Genomic DNA, 23,191 nt, shown 5'->3' with positions numbered 1-23,191 from the left:
TTAGGGAAATTTTCCTCCAGAAGCACTTCAACTATCTCTTCTGGGAACTTCTCTGATTCTTCCTGTTCTGGAATGCCAATAATTCTTAAGTTGTTCCTCTTCATGTTATCCATTATGAATCTTAGACTCTCTTCAGATTTTTTTTAGCCTTTTTTCTGCTTGCTCTTCTATGTTAGCAGTAGTGAGAGATTTGTTTTCCAGCTGGTTCTGGCTTCTATCTGTTCAATTCTGTTCCTTTCCCCTTTCAGTGTATTGTCCATTTCTGATATTTTTTATTAATCACCTGGACCTCTTTTTGCAGGTATTGAATAGTTCCCAATGCTGTATTGATCTTGTTTGATTATTCTTGTAATACTTTCCTGACTTCTTTCCTTGTTTTCCTCTACCCCTTTTCAGAGCATTTTAATTTGTTTCCATATCATTCTTCTGAATTCCTTCTCAGGCGAATCCAAAACCTGCTCTTCCTCTTCTGGGGAGCCTTTGTCTGTCTCCAGCTCATTTGTCTCAGTTATTCTTTTCTGTTTTTGGACATGTTTTGAGATCTTTTGTTGTGTGTGTGTGTGTGTGTGTTTAACATTTCCTGTAGTTATGTGGGGTTTCTTTTAATGCTTAAATGGATGTTTGTTGCTGTGTTATTAAGCTTACTGGATGTCTCCAAGTGGATACAATCAGGCTTCTCTTTTTGTGTGTAATGCTTAGCAGTTGTTATTGGCTCTTCTCTCAATGGTGGAATATCATCAAATATGCTTGTAGCCTGTCTATAAGGCCATGATTGCTGTCTCTCCCTAGGTAATGTAGGAAGAAAAAGCTCCCACATCCAGGAAAAATGAGTGATCAAAAGGACCAAAAGCAGAAGCAATATAAAAGCAGAGATAAAAACCACCACTTTAAAACAAAAATTAAACTGTGGCTGATTGGCCAGTCACCTTGCTACACAGGCAGTGTGTGTGCACCATAGAAACCTAAATCAGTTGGTGGGGTGTCCACTCGTTTAGACGCCTCCTCTAGTTACCACTGTAGAAGTGTGTAGATAGATATTGAGAAGTTAATGGGAGAAAGATTGTCTACTATTTTTGTCGCTGAAGGTCAGTTAGGTATCTGTGTGTGCACAGCATAATTCTCGAGATAATTGTATCCTTTTATGTTGGGGTTTACAGATTGTTCATATGGTTTGTCTGTTAGGCCTGACAGGCCTGCTTTTTTTCCTTGCTTGATATGCCATAATAAAGGATCCCACACCAGTTAATTTTAGGGCTGAAACCTAGAGGCTGATGTCATAAGCAGCTACCAAAGAATTTGCCCTTGGGTCTGATAGTACTCTTTCTCTCTGTGCTGTGGGAAAAACTTTGGGCTCAAAACTGGACTTCTTTTTTGGGAGATGTGCACCCACCCACCTTAAGGCATCCAGGCTGGGCAAACAAGGTGCGACATGGAAGAGGAAGAAAAAATGTGTAGAATTCCCCCTGCACCACCTTTTTCAAATGTCACTGCACCACTTTTAGTGCCAGTTCTCTGTGCCGGTCTGGCTGTAGCCCCGCCCTCTGAACTCTGCCCGGGTGGGGTAGCGGCAGAGGGAGTCCCACATCTCGAACAATTCCTAAATTGCAGTACTTTCCTTTATACCATGATTTTTCCACTGGCGTGTGCAGGAAACCAACACCCTACACCTTATGCTAGATCTGGTGCTGTTCCATGAAAGCAGCTTCTCTGGGTTTTCAGTCCCTCCCCCATGAAGCCTGTCCTACCTAACTCTGCCTAAGCCACTGCCAGAACCAGAAGTTGCTGCTTGTATTTTAAAGGCCAGAAGTGTCACCCATGGTAGACAGGTTTGAGAGGGGCTTCTAGATAAAGACAGACTAAGGAGCTTCCAGACTTAGAAGAAGCAGACCACTTCTTATTTGATAGCCACTGAAAACCTTCTGAAAAGCAGCAGAACAATGTCTGATATAATGTTGGAAGATGTAACTGGGGAAGAGCAACCTCTTCAAAGTATAATTGTCTTTGTGACATGGATGGAGCAAAGGTTTAGGAACCTTCATTTTCTGATGAGGCACAACTTAAAATGAGAAGAAATCACTGCAAACATCCATTAATAACTGGTATGTGGAATGTACAATGTATGAATCTAGAAAAATTGGAAGGCATCAAAAATTAAATGGAATGTATAAAAATCAATATCCTAGTCATTAGTGAGCTGAAGTGGGCTGGTCCTGGCCATTTTGAATCAGATATCATATTGCTTACTATGTCAGGAAAGAGCTCTGGTAGCATAGTGTTCATGTGCCTGGCTACTAACCTTAAGGTCAAAAGTTCAAAGCTACTAGTCGTTCCACAGGAGAAAGTGAAGCTTTCTGCTCCCATCAAGATTTACAGCTTCAGAAACACTATTCAGGGATGCTATGAATAAGAACCAACTCCTCGACACACCCCACCACCACCACAGCAAGTGTACATCCAATGGGTATCCTGTCCCACAATGAGGCTCAAACATAGAATCTAAATACAGCAAGTTTCTCCATTTGTAACTTTGACTGTCTTTCTTATGCGAGCAGATATTTTGAATAAAACTCACCTGATTGTTATTGTTTTCAATAAATAGAAATAAGTTATTGGGTTGTTTTTTTGTTTTGTTTTTGTTTTTGTTTTTTGCCTATTACCTCAATATTATGGCTTGGGACAACAGTAATGCATATGTTTGGTTTTGTTTTATTTGTTAAAAAAAATCTTAAAATATAACAAACTGTTGATTAACTTAGGAAATGGTACACATTATAATGAAATCAATGCAGACATTTGCCAAGAATCTTTTATTCAAAGAATTGAGCTAAGGGCTTCAGTAAAATACGAACTCTAACGTTTGTGAGACAAGTATTATTACCTCTATTTTACAAAGAAGACAGGGGCAATGTACAAGATTAAGAATTTTTATGAACAGGAAATATTCATTTTTCACATGAAATCATGGCCTATGTTTTAAAATAAATCAATGTCATTGTTTTATAATCACAGTGCAAATTCAGGAAGTGACTCAAACCTTGATTAAACTTAATGTCAACTACTATAAAATATCAGGTGCAAGTAAGAATAAAAGTTTTGACTTGGCATGTGATGAGGAGTGTATTAACAACTCACAAGTTCTTTGCTAGAATTGCTCTTGAGGAAAGCAAATGCTTTGGGAGTCAAGAGCCATATTAAATTCTATGTTCCCCAGGATCCTCTAGGCATTCCAAGTTGACTACGGAATGTCTGCCTCTTTATCTTCACAGGTAAATTCATCAGAGCTCTTTTCACAGACTGCCCAGGATTAGAATTACTTAAGATCATATAGCTTTTTTTCTATTGGATTGCAAACGCCAAGAAGATAGAAAATGTCTCATTTATCTTTGTCCCACTTATGTGTTAGAAAGCCAATGAGAAAATGTTGACATTCATGGAAATAATAAACGCATTGAATATGCATGTCCCTCTTGTCAGTTGTCTGTCCTTCTCTTCTTGACTCTCTATTCTTTGTCTCTTCCTCTCAGTCTCTCTGTGTGTCTTGCTCTTGCTCACTAATACTTCTTGTGTGCACAAGGCAGCTTCAAAAAGTTTGTGGAAAAATAATGGCATCTTTTAGTTCCATTTTCTCATTATCTTTTTGAAGCATTCTCATGTGTATATACACTCTCTCTATTTTGACCTGTGATCTATTTAGAGAAAAATAAATTGCTCCCTACTTTTTTCCCCTGGCCTAGCTCTCTATTTCTGGTCTATTCAGAAAAAAGGGCTAGAAAGAGTCAGAAAAAAGAAACCTTCAAAGTAATAACCCCCTTTAAGATTTTCAACCTAAATTTGATTTTAAAAACATGTTATATATACATCTCACTGGCAGTGTTAATTGAAGAGGTGCTAAAAATTAAAATAGAGATTGTGTGTGTGCATGTGTGTGTGTGTGTTAACTTGTCTTCCCAGAGCAGTCTCTAAGAGGAGGATTTGTGCTCAAGTGATTTACTAAGGACTGGCTCTCAGGAGACATCAAGAAGGGAGTGGGAATAATAATAAGTCAAAGAAGGGGGGAAAGTTAAGAAAAGGTATGATTATTGGCATAGATCCGTCTTAAGTCTGATGCCCTAGGGACATTCTGAAATATACAGTTACAAGTTGTAGTTTACCCTACCTATTCAACCTGTATGCTGAGCAAATAATCCCAGAAGCTGGGTTCTATGAAGAAAAACGTGGCGTCAGGATTGGAGGAAGACTCATTAACAACCTGTGATATGCAGATGATACAATCTTGCTTGCTGAAAGTGAAGAGGACTTGAAACTTTTACTGATGAAGATTAAAGAGCACAGCCTTCGGTATGGGTTGCATCTCAATGTCAGAAAAACAAAAATCCTCACCACTGGACCAATAAACAACATTCTTATCAATGGAGAAAAGATTGGAGTTGTCAAGGACTTCATTCTTCTTGGATCAACTATCAACATTCGCGGAAGCAGCAGTCAAGATATCAGACGACGTATTGCTTTGGGCAAATCTGCTGCACAGGAACTTTTTAAAGTGTTGAAGAGCAGAGATGTCAGCTTGAGGACTAAGGTGCAACTGACCCAAGCCGTGGTATTTTCAATAACCTCATATGGATGCAAAAGCTGGACGGTAAAGAAGGAAGATCGAAGAAGAATTGATGCCTTTGAGTTGTGGTGTTGGAGGAGAATACTGAAAGTGCCATGGACTGCCAAAAGAACCAATAGATCTGTTTTGGAAGAAGTGCAGCCAAGAGTGCTCCTTGGAGGCCAGGATGGCTAAGCTTCTTCTCTCATACTTTAGACATATTGTCAGGAGGGAACAGTTGCTGGAGAAGGATGTCATGCTGGGTAAGATGGAGGGTCAGAGAAAAAGAGGAAGACCCCCAATGAGATGGATCAGCCAGGTGGCATCATTGATGGCGTCAAGTGTGGCAGCGGTAGTGAGGTTGGCCCAGGATCGGACATTGTTTCGTTCTGCTGTGCATGGGGTCGCTATGAGTCGATTCTGACTCGATGGCACCCGACAACAACAACAAGGCAAAGGAGTTGGGATTTCATTCACCTATTAGTGATAGAGCAAGGAGCTCTGGTAGAGTAGTGGTTACAAATTGGGCTACTAATCTCACGGTCAGCAGTTCAAAACTAGCAGCTGTTCCATAAGAGAAAGATAAGGCTTTCTGCTCCTGTAAAGATTTACAGCCTCAGAAACCCTGTACAAGGAGGAGCAGACCTGATACCACGCCCACCCACCCACCTGGTAACTACCAGCAACCACAGGTAAAAGAGGATAATTAAATAGGAGACAAAAAGAAGAAAAGCCCATGAACTATGAGAATGTCTGAGATGAATATTTTAAAGAACAAATACCCATAGACTGCCATAGTCTACATTTATTGCAGTAGTTTTCCAAGGTAGACTTGCTCACCTATCGAGTGTACTTTTGTTTTCTACTGACCTGCTTTCTCATACTTCTATTGTCCTGCTCATGTCTTGCATCCCCGACACCTCACCCAAATCTAGGACTCCTTGCTAGATATCCAGGAGAATTCCCGTGGGTTGTTTGGTTGCTGTAGGATAAAACACTGGACTGCAAAATCAGTTTGAACTACAAAGTCGGCAGTTCAAACTCACCAGTTGCTCCTTGAAAACCCTTTACAGGGTCACTATGAGTCAGAACCTCACTATGAGTCAGAACGGCACTTAACAACAACAACAAACACACACTATAGAGCCATGGTTTGGTGCTTTAAGATAAGCACTGCACTGCTAACTGCAAGGTCGGTGGTTCAAACCTGCCAGCTGCTCCTTGGAAACCCTATAGAGGGTCACAGAGTCATTACTGACTCCACGGCACTTAACAACAACAACAGTCAGTAGCTTAGAATTGCTAGTGAAATAAAAGCTTCCAAGAACTTTTGATGTTTTCTGACCTTGCAGGTGAAGAGGTTCCATTATCCTAAGCGCAGATCTCTGAAAAAGATGCAGTCATATGCCATTAGAGCAAAGCACAGAGAAGCAGGAAGGAGGTGAGAGTACAGAGACATGAAGAGATCCAAGTGAGTGGGAGCAAGGTGCCATCCACACCCATTCTGCACTCACTTGCACAACTGAAATATACTTGATTCTCACATTACATTTACTCCATCCTGTCCTGGCTTCCTCAAGATTTTGTTGGTCATAGTTTCTGGGAGAAATTTTCAAGACGAAGTTTATCAAGGTGAACTAACTTCCTATTGCTATAGTCCATCTCCAAGATATAGCTCATAGTTCTCTCTTCCGCTCACCCACTCTTTCCTTATCTCAACTGCTTAACTCCTTGTACTTTTGTTAGTACTCTAGTTGTCTTGGCAGTTGGCAATACACAGCACTTAATTACTGAGGGATCTAAAGCTCCACATTTCCACCCATGTTTACTATAATGGGCAAAGCGCATCAAGAGACACCACCTCCCAAAAGATGGATCATTTAAATGTCTTTTTTTTTTTTTGTCCTATCTCTAATTTCAGATATTCTATCATGTAGGGTGGAGTGGAGTCCTGTAGTGTGGCACTACAGGATAAAGCGCTGGACCGTAAGGTCGATGTGAGCTACAAAGTCAAACTCACCAGCAACTCTTGGAAACCCTATACAGGGTTACTATGAGTTGGAACTGACTTGACAACACTTATCAACAACAGCTATTCTGTGTAAAGGAGCCCTGGTGCTGCTATGGGTTAAGAGTTGGCCTGCTCATGAAGTGACTGGTTTACAAGCTTTCAACAGGGAACCTAGATCCAGAGGACCTGGAGGAAGGTAGAATCTCCAGTGAGTAGTATCTAATCTGACTAGGCGGGGCTGATGCAATGAAATATAGATGGGTCTCTTGTGATACAATAGTGAATAATTGTTATCAGGACTGACTGTGAAGGTTGGAAATGTAAAGGTGGACGTCATATAGCAAGGAAGGGAGTGATTGACTTTTCAGTCTAGGAGCCGAGGTCCCTGGGACCATCAAGGGAGAAGAGCAGAGAGCGGGACCCTACCCAGAGAAGCAGTGATGCTGGAAATGGAGCCAGAGATGATGATGTGGAGCGATGAAGCAGCTAGAGACTCTGGACTCAGAGAGGGAGAGCGACTGTGTGCTGAAGACCTAGGGGATACAGGGGAAGGATTGCATGGAGGGGATTGTAACCATGGCAATGAGAGGATATATGATAGAATGAATGTAAAACTAATGGTCTCCCATGTAAACTATCACATAATTCACAATAAAACATTTAAAAAATAAATAAATAAGAAAGAGTTGGCCTGCTAACTGCAAGGTTGGTGGTTCAAACTTACTCAGGAGAAAGATGAGGTAGTCTGCTTCTGTAGAAATGTATGACCTCTGAAACCCTATGTAGCAGTTCTATGCAGTCCTACAGGGTGGGTATGTGTAAGAATCGACTTGACAACAGTTGTTTGGTTCATTAAACAAGTCAGGTCAGACCACTTGATAATTGCCCACAGGTTAAGTTTTAAGCCTTTCTCTCTTTCTCCCTCTTTCTTTCTCTTCTCTCTCTGTTCTGTTTAAACATAAAGCTGTAGTTTTAAGTACACTGGCATTTTCTTCTGCTGTATCTAATTTGCTGTTTACCATCCAATGAGTTTTTTATTTCACTCTTGAAAATGGCATTTCTTCTAGGATCAATAAAGAAACATAGCCAACAGGTAGATTCTCAGGTCTTATGCAAGTTAGCATCAATCAGGGAAGTTCTGACATCTACCCTTTGTTTAATATCGGAACTGACTCGATGGCACACAACAACAAATCATTTCCTTCAACATCCTAAGAGCCATCCTAGGAGTGCTTCAGGACTAGCTCCCATGGTTATTGCCAAACTGTTGAATCTTGGGTTCCACAAGAGGACATCCATATTGATAGCCTCTCCCTGATCTAGTTTTATGGTGGTGGTGGTGTGCCTTGAAGTAGGTTCCGACTCAGAGCAACCCTGTATAGGATTTCTGAGGCTGTACAAAAAACATGAACAAAAAACCTAATCTTTCTCCCACAGAATGGCTGGTAGCTTTGAACTAACTTACTTTGAGGTTAGCAGCCCGACTTATAACAACTATACTACCAGAGCTAGTTTTATAGTTGTATATATACCTGGTGTGATACTGTAGGATTAGCACTAGATTGCTAATCACAAGGTTGGTGCTTCAAACCCACCAGCTGCTCCTCAGAAACCCTATTCAGGGTCACCGTTAGTTGGAACCAACTCAACAGCATTTAAGAACACCAAAGACTACTAGCATCCTCCTATTCTACCTCCAATTTGAAGTTTTTGTTAAGTGCCGTCGAGTTGGTTCCGACTCATAGTGACCCTGTATAGACTCTTCTTTTCCTATTAGTACTCATAACCTACGGTCTGAAACTCCAGTAGTAAATAATTCATATTCTTCTTAACTAGAAAGACCATTTTCCTATTTGAGTGATGTTGTTGTTGTGTGCCATGGAGTCGTTCCAACTCATAGCGACCCTGTACAGGGTTTCCAAGGCTGTAAATCTTTACAGGAGCAGAAAGCCTCATCTTTCTCCCATGGAACAGCTGGTAGTTTCAAACTACTGACCTTGAGATTAGCAGCCCAATTCGTAACCACTACGCTTCCACAATCAAATTTGACTACTGGTCTTCTGATCTGTAGGAGTCAATAATGAAGAGCACAAGTGTTGTCTTCCAATGTGTCTTTCTCAAACAAGGAGGGGCCTCTATCTTCTACCGAGAGAGACCATCTATTCTGCAGATCTGAAATATCCCGAGAAATCAGGCAGGCCACAATTTTTTTAATGAATTTTACCAGCATCCCCATCTCAAATCCTAGTACCCTACCCTTTCTTTTTCAGGGTGTTGACTTTGACATAAAAGATTGTTGAAGCTGAAAATTCACCTTCCACTGGAATTTCTTAATATTAAGCCCTGGTCTGATCTTTAACACATGGATCTTTAAGTTTCGTGAGATAGAGAGTTATTTAATGTCATTGAAGATATTAAATCTATACATTAAGTTAATGAATTGGGATTATCAGTTTTTTTCTCTTCGGTGTACCAGACACATGCAGTAAAAAGCAAAAAAAATTCATAGTTCTTATCTTTACTCTTTCCCCATATCTCCTTCCCTGTGTCAGATACATTACGTAAGCTATTATATTCTCAGTGTACCAACTGCTGCAACATGTCAGATATTATTAAGACTCTGTGAAACACTTGTTGTTGTTGTTGTTGTTGTTGTCAGGTGCCATCGAGTCGGAACCAACTCATAGCGACCCCATGCACAGCAGAATGAAACAATGTCCGATCCTGGGCTAACCTCACTACCGCTGCCACACCCGAGTCCATCAATGATGCCACCTGGCTGATCCATCTCATTGGGGGTCTTCCTCTTTTTCTCTGACCCTCCACCCTACCCAGCATGACATCCTTCTCCAGCGATTGTTTCCTCCGGACAATATGTCCAAAGTAGGAGAGACGAAGTTTAGCCATCCTGGCCTCCAAGGAGCACTCTGGCTGCACTTCCTCCAAAACAGATTTATTGGTTCTTTTGGCAGTCCATGGCACTTTCAGTACTCTCCTCCAACACCACAACTCAAAGGCATCAATTCTTCTACGATCCTCCTTATTCACTGTCCAGCTTTCGCATCCATATGAGGCTATTGAAAACACAATGGCCTGGGTCAGGCGCACCCTAGTCCTCAAGCTGACATCTCTGCTCTTCAATACTTTAAAAAGTTCCTGTGCAGCAGATTTGCCCAGTGCAATACGTCGTCTGATCTCTTGACTGCTACTTCCGCGAGTGTTGATAGTTGATCCAAGAAGAATGAAGTCCTTGACAACTTCATTCTTCTTGGATGAAACACTTGTAGTGGGATTCATATTGCCATTTTACCTGTGAATAATCAAACTCCATTATTCCATCATAGAAACTATTTCCTAGGGTCCCTTTTGGTTGTTGTTGTTGTTGAGTGTCGTCAAGTTGATTCCAACCCATAGCGACCCTGTATAGGGTTTCCAAGGAGCAGCTGGTGAGTTTGAACTGCTGACCTTGCAGTTCAAACGGCTTTGCAGTCTGGCGCATTAACTAACAGCATCACACCAAGACTCCGGGGTCCCTTCTGGTAGACCTGCCTTATGATCACTTTCCCAGGTCTGGAGCTTAAGATGACCATTAGTATGTAAGCAATTTATTAAGAAAATTCTCCCAAAAAGATTAGTAAGAATATTAGGGGAATCAGACAAAGGTCAGACCAAGGAGAGGACAAAAGTGCAATTTTATTTTAAATCCCACCCCTAACCTGATATTCAGGGGGAAAGAAAGCACACACAAACTGGAGAACAAGAGAACATAAAATATAAAAGGGATCTGAAAAAAATATGAATTATGCATCGAGACTGACCACCATGGCTGTAGAAAGGTCATTTAAAGCAATTTGTTTAACCTTTGTGATATTGTACTAGCATCACAAGGAGCCTGGTGCCCCAAATGGTTTGTGATTATCTGCTAAAGGTCTGAACCCACCCAACAACTCCATATTAGAAAGTTCTAGTGAACTTCCATAGACTTTGCAGCCAAGGAAATCTTGTGAGCAGTTCTACTTTGCAACCCATGGGGTCACCCAGAGTTGAGGGCTAACTCATAACAAGTAACAATAACAGCAGTTTGTCACTTGCTGTTTCGCTAAACTTGGCATGGCTGAAATTTCAGTACGCCAGAAAGTTTCTGCAGCCAATTTGCACATGTGATAATTAGGACTAGGATCAATGAAAAGAATAATTCCAAAGTTCTCTAGAATTTGATTTCTTTTCCCCCTACAAGAAGTAAAGCCAGAGTGCTCCTTGGAGGCTAGGATGGCCAAACTTACTCTCTCATACTTCAGATGTATTGTCAGGAGGGACCAGTCACTGGAGAAGGATGTCATGTTTGGTAAGGTGGAGGGTCAGAGAAAAAGAGGAAGACCCCCAACGAGAGGGATTGGCCAAGTGGCAGCATCAATGGGCTCAAGCGTGACAACAACAGGATTGGGCAGTGTTTTGTTCTGCTATGCATAAGGTTGCTATGAGTCGGCACCGACTCGATGGCACCTAACAACAACAAATGTCTTAGAATACTTTTTTTTTACTTCTTTCTCCAGGCTTTCACTGGAGTTGATATAACTAGGGTATTGGAGCAAAACAAAAAAGAGGTAGCAGATGAATGAAATGCTTTTTTATCTTTGATAAAACGCTTTGCTCAAAATCCAGGCAAAAATTCCAAACAGTTTCATTTGTTTAAAAGCCTCATTTTATTTTCACCTTGACAATAAATAGCAATTAACTACTTTCTGAGAAGTTATGGTAATGTTTGGGGGGTGGGGTGGATTGAGTACCTGTACACAGTTATTAATGAGGTGGCATGCTTTATTTGACTCAAATTCTCTATTACATAGTAATACATTTAGCATGCAGTGAGTGCTCAATAGCTGTATATTAAATAACTGACCGAATGTATTATTTACTTCATTTCATGTTTTATCTTCCTCTATACATCTCAGCCATTTTATATAGTTTGGGCAAGTGTGAATTGTTCATAAGATTTTATATATTTTTCCCTATGTTTTAAGAAGCCCTCTCACTATTGGCATGAGTAAAAGTTAAAGACTCACCACAAAGGCATGGAAGATGCAGACCAAAACGACCCACAGACAGTAAAGGGACTACACAGATAGATCTGGCTCTTGATCAAATGCAGCTATTCTACTGCATCTTGAAATTCTCTTAATAGAAAATTAGCGAGTTCACTTTTTGTGCTATTTTGCCTTTGGCCACTCTGGTCCTTCTGATTTGAATTACCACTGATGCTTTTTTGGAGGAGGACTAGACATCAGAAACAGGTTAAATTAGTTGGACAAAGGAGAAAATTATAGAAAATGTCATAGTGTCACCAAATGGTACAGGAGCCATGGGATACACAAACCTACCTGAAGCGAGATTCCCTGATCTATTGAGTGATAGTTTGCATGGGAGAGCGTCAGTTTTGAACTCATCCTATCATATTTTGTTTCATTGCAGTGATTACAATCCCCTTCATGCATCACTATTCAACAGTATTTCCTTCTATTCCCTCTGATTTTTCTATTTTGTTTTGTTTGTTTGTTTGTTTGTTTGATGTACACAAAAACACTCAGAAACATATAATCATTTAAACAACCCGAGACCACATTCTACAAGCCTGCCTTCTGGTCACAAGCACACAGCCTTTTTCTTTCCAGGCGTCTAGAGTCCTCAGCTGCTCCATCTCTCCATGTCATCATCTCTGCCTCCATCTCTGGTGTCACTGCTTCTCTAGATAGGGTCCCACATTCAGCTCATGCTGTTCTCCCTTGATGGTCCTAGGGTCCTCTGTTCCTGGAATGTAAGATTAACTACTCCCCTCTTTATGTTAGAGCTGTAACAATTGCAATTAGTCATGATAGCAATTATTCACTATTGAATCATAAAAATATTATCCCCATCTCCTTTCACCAGACCCATCTAGACAAGATGAAAAGTGTTCAGTGGGGATGTTGTCAGTTTTCAAAGGACTGAAAAGAGACGACAATTAAATGCAATGCCTGGATCCTGTACTGGAAGAGAAATAATGATGTGAAGGACATATTGGTCCAACTGGCATAGTAGGAGTAGGAACAATATTAGGTAAAAACATTGCACTAATATTAAATTTACTGAAGTTAATAACTGCATCAGGGTTATGTAAAAGAGCCATCATCATCATCATCATCATTATCCTGTTTATTGAACACACTGTGCTAAAAGCTTTACTTGTATTATTTCCTTCAATCTTCACAAAAACCCTGAGAGGAAGACAGTCCAACAAAGGTTTGTCCTTGTAAAGATTTTCCAGCGTGCATCCTCTGGGATTACAGCCAGCTGATTATCGAGACCAGACAAGTGGAAGCATCTCTGTTGTGAAATCTACTTTGATTCTGCTTGAAAACAAATCCTGTCCTCCAACCAAGCCCATTAGGGGGCAGTTACTGAGGCCAAGGCAACAGACTCAGGAAGGGTGGACTTTGTTCTCATGTGAAGAGGGGCCTGGAAAGGGGGCACGGAAAGCTTGGACTGAGGATGTGGTTACTTGGTAACATGAGGGAAAAGACAGAGCAGGATAGTCAAAAGCACAATATATACCAGGAGATGTGATTCAGAATCAGCTTTGCCAGTAATTGGATGTGCTGTATGCCCCCTTGGAGAAATCACTCCACTCTCAGGGCTGAGTTTCTTCACTTGTAAGTGATAATATGAGAATGTTTCATCAGATCTGTGTTTCTTAACTACAGATTAGAACCACCAGAGGAATTTTCAAAAGTAAAACTGCACCCAAGCTCCAGTCAGAACAATTAAATCATTTTCAAGGATGGGATTGATACATACCTCGGTAAGGGTCCTGAAGTGATTATTGTTGTTAAGGTATAGGAAACATGCAATAAAGGAACAAACCTTAGGTATATAGTTCAATGCATTTGTCTTTTCATGGATACATACACTTACACCCTGACTAAACATATAGTAGAACAGTTCCACAATTCTGGATGAATTTTTTAGCTTTACTTCTATGAATACTATTTTACCTAAGATAACCCACCATGCTGATTTCCAACACCCTGGATTCCTTTTGCTTTGTTTGCTTTTTTAATATAAATGGAACCAAACAGTATATGTCCTTTTGTGTCTGATTTCTTTTCTTTTTCCATGTATAACTTTTCCATAATGTTTTCTGTATTATGTTCATTTATTAATGCTCCACCATATTCTGCTGGAGTTTTGCTGTGGCACTGTGTGCTAATGTGCTGGACTGCAAAGTTAGTCTAAACTACATGGTCGGTGATTCAAGCTCACCAGCTCCTCCTTAGAAATCCTACACAGGGTGGCTATGGCTTGGAAGCAACTTGACAGCACTTAGTGACAACAACATACCCTATTATATTAATAGATATTAATATTAACAGATGATATAATTTCCATGTAATGGTTGATAAATATTTGTTTCCAAATATTTAGCTATTATAAACAGTACTGCTTTAACAGTCTTCTTCAAATTGTTTGGAGGAGAAACATACTCTTTTTTCTTATGCGTATGTACATCTAGTAGTAGACTTGCTGGACTATATGGTGGTTGCATATTCACCTTTAGCAGGTATATTCAAAACATTTTTTTAAAGCAGTTTAACCAATAGTAAGAGAGAGAGCTTCAAAAGTTTGTGGGAAAATGGAATTTAAAGATAATGGGATTTTCCCATGGATTTTTAGAAGTCTCCTCATATGAATTTTCCAGTTTCCACATCCTCATCAAGTCTTTAAATTATCAATATTGATAGTCTTCCACCTTTTAGTGACTGTGTAGTGTTATTAATTTTTAAAAATCTGTTTCTTTTAACTTTGTATCTGTCTGATGAACAGAGAGGTTAAGCACCTTTATCTAGGCTTATGCTGTTATTGTTGTTGTTAAGTGCCATTGAGTCGATTCCAACCCATAGCGACCCTGTACAGGGTTTCCAAGGCTATAAATCTTTACAGGAGCAGAACGCCTCATCTTTCTCCTGCGGAGCAGCTGGTAGTTTCGAACTGCTGGCCTTAAGGTTCGCAGCCTGATTCGTAACCACTACGCTACCAGAGCTCCTTATCTAGGCTTATAAGTCAAGGATAGTCAAGGATATTCTATTTTATGAAGTACCTCAAGAGTCATTTCTCTATTTTTACTATGGTTGTCTTTGTATGGATTTGTAGAAGTTCCTTAATCACTCTAGATGTAACACATATGTCACATGTCTAGCAAATATCTCCTGTGAGTTAGTGACTTACCTTTTCATTCTCTTAACGGTATCTGTTGATGAAGAGATGTTCTTAATTTGAATAGCATCTGTGAGGAGGCTTCAAAATTCAGTGGAAAAATGAAACTAAAAAATAATAGAATTTTTCCATAAACTTTTTAAAGCTTTCTTGTATCACCATATTAGGCTCTGAGAGCATTTAGTGCTCAGAATGTTTACAGGCCGTGCCCTTTGGATCAACACCTATGGAAAGGCTAAGGATAAAGAAATCACGGGCAGAGGGAGAAATCGAGTACAAATTATGGTCTGTTGTAGAAAGAGGAATGGTTCCTACTGCCAAAGTTCTTTCCATCTAAATAGTAGTGATTAGACAGGTAATATGCTAATACATTTTTCCTGTTGTTGTTAAGTGTCGTTGAGTCCATTCTGACTCATACCCTATATGGGAGCCACTGGTGGGTTTAAACAGCCAACCTTCAGATTACCAGTCCAAGTTTTTCCTGTAAGCACCCAAACAAGTACCTTGAAATTGGTGGTGTATTAACTGAATCGCAAATAATAGTGAGTAAAGAAAATGCTCCAGGGCATTTTAGGATTGAGGAGTTGTGATAGTTAAGATTTTGTGCCAGGTGAAGAACATTTGAGAAAAGAGACAGTAACCATAGCAAAGTTTTGCATTCTACCGAACAACACAGAAGTCTATCTACTCATCTCATGCTCTTTCAACTCTATATCACTAATTTGTGATGGCCTCACCTGATTTTTCCCTGGTGACCCATGTCATTCTTAAACAGTCATTTATAGTTTACTTCCTCTAGATATCTAGTCATTTCTTTTCATTTATCCAACAACTATTCACTGCCTGTCTCCATTATAATACTTGCCATGCCAAATCCTCAACTAGCCTGTGAGCTCTTCAATATCAAGAATCATGAATTAAATCTTCCTTCCCTGTCTTGTTTCCAGTGCCTATCACATGATTTGGATCACAATATGCCATTAATATACGTATGTTAACCTAAACGAAAATTTAACAAAGATGAATTAAATTGTGTCATTTCCTCTGAAATGGGCTTACCACATCATTTACTGTTTGTTGTTAAATGCTGTCAAGTCGGTTACAATTCATAACAAGCCTGTATAGGATTTCCAACGACATGTTGTTGTTAAGTGTCATTGAGTCAGTTCCAACTCATATGGACCCTGTAGGGTCTCTGAGGAGTGGCTGGTGAATAGGCTCTCAGTATTTCTTTACTTAAGAAAAGTAAAAATAAGTGAATGTGAAATGGCCACTTGTTCAATTTGACCAACTTAGCCTATTTGTGAATTAGAGAAATAAGAGAAAAGGCTATGTTTCAGTGGTACACAATCATGTAATTGGAGAAAGAAGAATGTTTTAGATATTAGAGCATTGAATTTGCTATAGTGCTGTAAACCTTTGTGAAAAGACAAAAGACAGAAAAATAGCCCAAAATATGAAGTGAGATGAATTTCTAGAAATACAGTTGTGAAGCCAACTTACTTTCCGGAACTCCATAGTTCAAAAGATTAAATCTTTCTCATAACTCTTTATTTTGACCTATCCTATGAGGAATGGATCATCTGTGACCATGAATTTTAGCTGCCGAAGTATCAGTGTCTAAACAAGTTAGGTGATTTTTAAAGTTGGCTTCTAACTAGCTCATTCTGGTCTAATCTCCTGCTGAGAACTCGCATTTCCACCCTAGATATATGGATTCATAATCTAAATCTTAATAGGATCCCCAAGTGATTCTTAAATTTTAAGAATTAAGAATCATCTAAATTTCTTAGTGATACTTTTGTATCTTGTTAAAATGTAGAGTCTGATTCAGTATATCTGGGGTAGAAATGTAAATTTTCAACAGGAGTTCAAACCAACAAGAACCAGTTTGAAGCTCTGTTATTAAACAACTGGTTGACATTTAATTCACATAATCAGAAACATTCACTCTCTTTAAAAGAGATAAAAAGTACTTGTAATATAATGAAAGTATTAGTGTGTCATTCTTTGTCAATAAACCAATAAAGAAATTAAGAACATTATTTTTAAATGGTGACCTTTGAAGACTTTTCTCATTGTGACGTTTATTATTGTCCTCATCATTATTTCCATTACAACATCTTTTTAGTAATCACTAAGTATACAGGTTTCTATAATTAAAGGCATAGTAAGATATAGAAAAGATATTGCCATTGCCTGTGGTTTATGAAGCTGATATCAATCTTTTGTTCATAAACTTCAGACTGGTTATTACTTTGAACACAGACTTTGCTTCATTAACAGTGACATTGACAGGAATACAAATAAGAGTGTTCCCAATGATTACTAGCACCCTTCCCATCCCTGGGGAATGGAATGCAGGGAAGGTCACAAATCAGCCAGACTTTGGAGATAATATTGAGCTCAACTCACTCAATGAATGACTCAGACTCAAATGTGTACTTTTTGCTATTTGTTTCCCAGTAAGTGGAGAAAGGACAAAGGCTTTGATTGAGTCTCAGGAAGTGAACTGGGAGTAATTCAACTGAAAATGCCCCAAAGAAAAGTTTGTAATTTAATTTCATCTTGTTCCTAATAGTCATGTGATGGTGAACAAGACATTCAACTCCCTGGGCCTGAGAGTCATTGTCATTTGGTTTAGTTTGGTTAGACTTCATATGACTTCGGTTCCATTCAGTTTCTATCTGGTCTGTGAAATGACAATGCTAAATAATTTCTAAAAGTGATTTCTGGCTAAACAAAATTGTGTGTCAGTTGTGCCGTGGTTAAATGCTCTACTGTTAACCGAAATGCCGGTTGTTCAAGTCTCCCAGCTACTCCATTGTACAGAGATGTGGTAGTCTTCTTCTGTACTGATAACAGCCTTGGAAGCCCCATAGGGGCAGTTCTGCTCTGTCCTACAGGGTCACTGTGAGTCAGAATGGCAGTGAGGAGTTGTCATCTTTATTATTTTGAAATAATTAGTGTGATAAATGATTAGTTTCTTCTTTTCTAAATCATGTTCCTTTTCTCTTCATCCACATTGCTTTTCAACAAGGAAAATTGTTATTGTTGTTGTTGTTAGATGCCATCTAGTTGGCACGGACTCACAGTGACCCTATGCATAACAGAATGAAGAAACACTGTCCAGTTCTGTGCCAACCTCACAATCATTGCTACATTTGAGTCCATTGCTGCTGCCACTGTGCCAGTCCATCTCATTGGGGATATTCCTCTTTTCCTCTGACCCTCCACTTTACCAAACATGATGTCCTTCTCCAGGACTGGCAATATGTCTGAAGTATGAGAGACAAAGTCTGGCCATCCTGGCTTCCAAGGCACATTCTGGATGTACCTCTTCCAATACAGATTGGTTTGTTCTTTTAGCAAGTACTATTTTAAGTCAGGAGTCGTGGTATGGCACTGTGGATTGAAGAGCTGGACTGCAAGGTCTGCAGTTTAAGCTCACCAGTTGGAAACCCTATACAGGGTCATTAGAAGTCAGAAATGACTCGGTAGCACGTAACAACCATAAATTTTAAGTCAACCTTCAAGTGAAATTTGAACATTGTGTATTGAGTCTTATGACAGTACCCACACATAAGGAAGGATGAGAAATATAGTCTTTGCTTAGATGGCTCATGTTGAGCTAAAGCTGTTTCTCCATAACAAGAGAAATATAGGTATTTGGGTGACAATAAATTATCAGTCACATAGAGTCACCAAAGGCTTTTAAGCAAAGAATAATGTAATTAAATTGAGATGAATAGGTAGATTAATAGCTATCAAGGAATTTTAAAATATATTAATTATGCAAATTTCACATTCTCAAAAACAACTGAATCCAGAAATAGTATTCATAAAAATTAGAGATCACAGTAGTAAAATATGGTGTGGCACTGTAGGATAAACACTCGACCACAAAGTGGGTTTGAACCACAAGGTTAGTGGTTCAAGTCCACCTTCTGCTCCTCCGAAACCCTATACAGGATCACTTGGAGTCAGAAATGACTCAATGGCACTTAGCAAGAACCACAGTAGTAAAATCTACAATTTAGGCAATATATGCTTTGGGCAGTCAGGAAGCGGTAAGATCTGTCTGAGGGGGCTGCAGAAAGTTTCCAGAAAAAATGAAAGATAATGGAATTTTCCCACGGATTTTCTAAATCCCCATCGTATGAACATGGGCTATCATTGAAGGCCTTGGGGAGGAGCTGATTCTTAAAGAGCAAGCAGATGGTGGTGGTGGAGGTGGTTATGTGCCGTGGAGTCCATAACAACCCTGTACAGGGTTTCCGAGGCTGTAAATCTTTTCGGGAGCAGAATGCTTCATCTTTCTCCCGCGGAACAGCTGGTAGTTTCTAACTGCTGACCTTGCCGTTCGAAGCCTGATTTGTAGCCACTACTACCAGAGATCTTAATCCACAATTTTCACTATATCTAGGAGGAAATTCTGTAAAATTTCTGATTAAAAATCTTCAATGAGAGGCCATTTATAGCAAATAGTTTGATTTTTTTCCTTTACAAAACAGGACACACTTAGAGTTAGCCATGCAACTACTTTCAATTATAATGTGTTAGTCTTGAAAGGTTAATGAGTTAGAAGAGGCAAGGGTCACATAGATATGAACTGTCAGAGGTTCTTCAAAAGACGGAATTCTTTCTTGAAATTGAAGTGAATATCTACTGTGTATGAAATATTATGCAGGACACTGTACACGTTTCATTTAGTGTAATAGTATCTTCAATTTGTTGTTGCTTTTAAGTGTCGTCGAGTGGATTATGACTCATAGCGATTCTGTATAGGGTATATGGTTCACAGTCCAATGCTGATCCTACAATGCCACACCAAAAGTCCATCTTCAGTTTATAAATGAGGAAATCATGAGTGCAGATTGATAAAAATATGTATTTTTTTTTTTTAAGAGAACTCACTAGAAAGGCTTCTCTGACCACTAAACAAACCCTTGGTTCTCACAGAGAAGGAACAAGCTCTAGCTGGAAAGGGACTGCCAAGTGTTCAACAAATCCAAGTTCACATACCCTTCTTAAGCAAAGGCCCTGCAGCTGTACAGGTATTCCTGTGGTTTTGTGGATTCCGCCCTACCAGTTGTTGCTGTTGTTCGGTGCTATCAATTGGCTCTGACGCAGAGGACCCTGTATATAACATAAAAAAAAACAATCCAAAGTCCTTTGCCATCCTCACTGTGATTTCTATGTTTGAGCCCATTATTAGAGCCTCTGTGTAAATCCATCTCATAGAAGGTTTTCCTCTTTTTTTCAGTGACCTTTTCACCAAACAGATGCCTTCTCCAGGGATTGACCCCTCCTGATAATCTGTCCAAAGTAAGTAAAAGTTTTTTTTCTTTTCAAGCAGAAGATAGTAAAAAAAAAAAAAAGCATGCAGAAGGCATGAGCATTTCTTTAAAGTGCCAGTTCTGGAAATGACTCACATCACTTTGCTTATACTTCATACCTAGAGCTCATTCCTTGGCTACATCAATGAGAAAGAAAGTTAGGTCTCATTCAGACTCTCTCCTGAAATCTTATTCACCATGTTCTTTTACTTCGTATCAAGGGTGCCTTGTGACACAGAGCAGTAAAGGATTATCGCTATCTCCTCAAATCATTACTTCTTCAGAGAACACATGTACCCTCCCACAAGTCCAAGTATGCAAGTAGCGCAGAGTTAATGGCTCTACTCTGCCTAAGGAGATCTTCCCAGATTGAGAGAAACTGGAAGGAGGAGTTGAAAAAGCAGAGGATTTTGTATCCTTTATAACTCTCTCAAGTAACTCAGAGTCCTAGTGTGGCACTGTGGGTCAATGCGCTGGAGTGCAAGCTGGGTTTGAACCACAAGATCGGAGGGTCAAGCTCACCAGCCACTCCTCAGAAACCCTATACAGGGTCACTATGAGTCGGAACCGGCTCGATGACACTAAACAACAAGGAACTCAGAAGTTTGCATTTTAGCATTAGCATCAGGGAATATCGTAGAACTTCAGGGAATTTGTCCATTGCCCACAGAATGAAAAAAAAAAAAAAATTCTTAACTTGTGTTAAAATTTAAATCTTTAACTTGTTTCAGAATCTGTAATCATCTGGTCTTTTCAGTCGTATCTTCTCTTTGCTTCTGCCTGATGATTTGCTGACATCATGACGGTTTTTGCTCACGGCTTTCTTTGCCTATCCACTGTCTGCACCTTCACATGTCTAAAATTTCTCTTTCCAAGAACCGGTCCCTGGTTCTTCCACTGAACACATTGCCTGTCTCTCTTGTTCTCACTCACTCACTCACTTTCTCACTCTCTCTACTCTGAACAAGTTTGGCCCAAATTACTTCTTTCCAATATTATAATAATTCTTGAACTTGCCTTACCGTCCCCATTAAATAACACATTCCTTAAGGACCAGCGGGATTACGACTTCTACAGGACATGATATTGGCAGTGGTGGTGGTGGTATACCAAGGAATCAGTTCTGAGTCATAGCAACCCTGCATGGGGTTTCTCAGGCCATAAATCTTTACGGGACCAGAAAGGCCCTCATCATTCTTCTGCAGAATGAATGAATGGCTGGCAGTTTTGAACTACTGACCTTGAGGTTAGTTAGAAGCCCAGCTTGTAACCACTATACTACCAGAGCTCCTGTCACAGAACATGACATTAGGATTTCAAAATAACTTTTATCTATACTTCCAAGGTCCCAGGAGACCCAAATGATGCAGCGACTGAACAGTTCTCAATGACTACTATAGAATTTTTAATACTAAGTGCTCAAAAATATTTATTTAATTGCATTTGAATGACTGATTGGATCAAATGATTATGTGAGGCTAATTTAACATTAAAATTCATATAATTTAATTAAAACTCCTGAGTATTAGATGTCTGTCACTTGATTCTGGATTCCTATTGCTGTTGCCATTAATTGCCACAAACTTTGTAGTTTAAAACAAAACTTATTGATTCTCTTACATTTCTAGAGATTAGAAGTGTGGAATGAGTCTCAGTGAACTAAAATCAAGGTGTTGTCAGACTTAGATTTCTTCTGAGGACTTTAGGGGAGAATCTATCTTCTTGCCTGTTCCAGACTCTAGGGGCTGCCTGTGGCCTTTTACTTAAAATTCAAGCCAGCAGCTTAGCATCTCCATATATCTCTCTACCTAGGACTACTGCTTCCATCATTTCTACTCTAACTGATCCTCCTTCTGTTGTTGTCTTCTTGTAAGGACACTGTCATTACATTGGGTGAACCTGGAAGATTCAGGTTAATTGTCTCATCTCAAACTCCTTAATTTAATCACATCTGCAAACTTCCCTTTATAATGTAGGAGAATAATCACAAATCCTGGGGATTAAGATGTGGACATCTTTAGAAACTATTATTCTCTCTACCATAGATACTGGAGTCCTCGTGGGGTGCTGTGGGTTAATGTGCCAGACTGCAAAACCATTTGAACAACAAGGTTGGTGGTTCAAGCTCAACAACTGCTCCTCGGAAACCCTATACAGGGTCACTATGGAACCACCTCGATGTCACTTAACAACAACAACCATAGATACTAAAATGTATGGCCTGGCTGAATATTATTGATCACGATTTATACAGAATTTCTTCCTAAATAAAGGTAGAAGTGTGGTTCAAAACTTAGGGACTCTTTTATTTCTTGCATATGCAAGCAAACTTAAGGTCCTTCCAGTAATACCAAAGAGGCAAAGAAAATAATCCTTATCTCTTTGAAATTGCCAGGAGGACTTTAGGTTTGACTGTATATACAAGAAATAAAATACTTTGTGATGTATTTTCAAGATCTCCAGGTTGAGACAAAAAAAGAGAAACTTTTTTTTTTCTTTTCATACTGTAAAACATTATTCACTTGACTACTAAAATTCACTTAATCATGGTACATTTATAAAATTATGAAATATTTACACTCCTAAGGCAGATATCATATAGTGTATTCATTCCACAGTTCAGTAAATTATAGACACAAACACTCAAATTGATGCTTTAAAACATGTTAGAAAAAGCAAACCTTTCCTTAAAAGTTAGATTTTCATTAGGAAATTTTAACCTTTCAATAGGAAGCATCATTCTGTTTTCTAAGCACTTTCAAAAGCAACATAAATAAGCTTAGCATGTAAAATTCTCCCTCAGCCAACATTCAGTCTTGGTCCTATCATGTCTATTGTGTTGTTGTTAAGTGCTGTCAAGTTGATTCCGACCCATAGCGACCCTGTATAGGGTTTCCAAGGAACAGCTGGTGAACTTGAACCACCGACTTTGCAGTTCAAATGACTTTGCAGTCTGATGCATTAGGCCACAGCGCCACACCAGGACTCCTGTACACATAGGGG

This window comes from Chrysochloris asiatica, unplaced genomic scaffold, assembly GCF_000296735.1.
Source record: "Chrysochloris asiatica unplaced genomic scaffold, ChrAsi1.0 scaffold00003, whole genome shotgun sequence".
Classification (NCBI taxonomy): Eukaryota; Metazoa; Chordata; class Mammalia; order Afrosoricida; family Chrysochloridae; genus Chrysochloris; species Chrysochloris asiatica.
Note: the sequence above shows the minus strand (reverse complement) of the source record.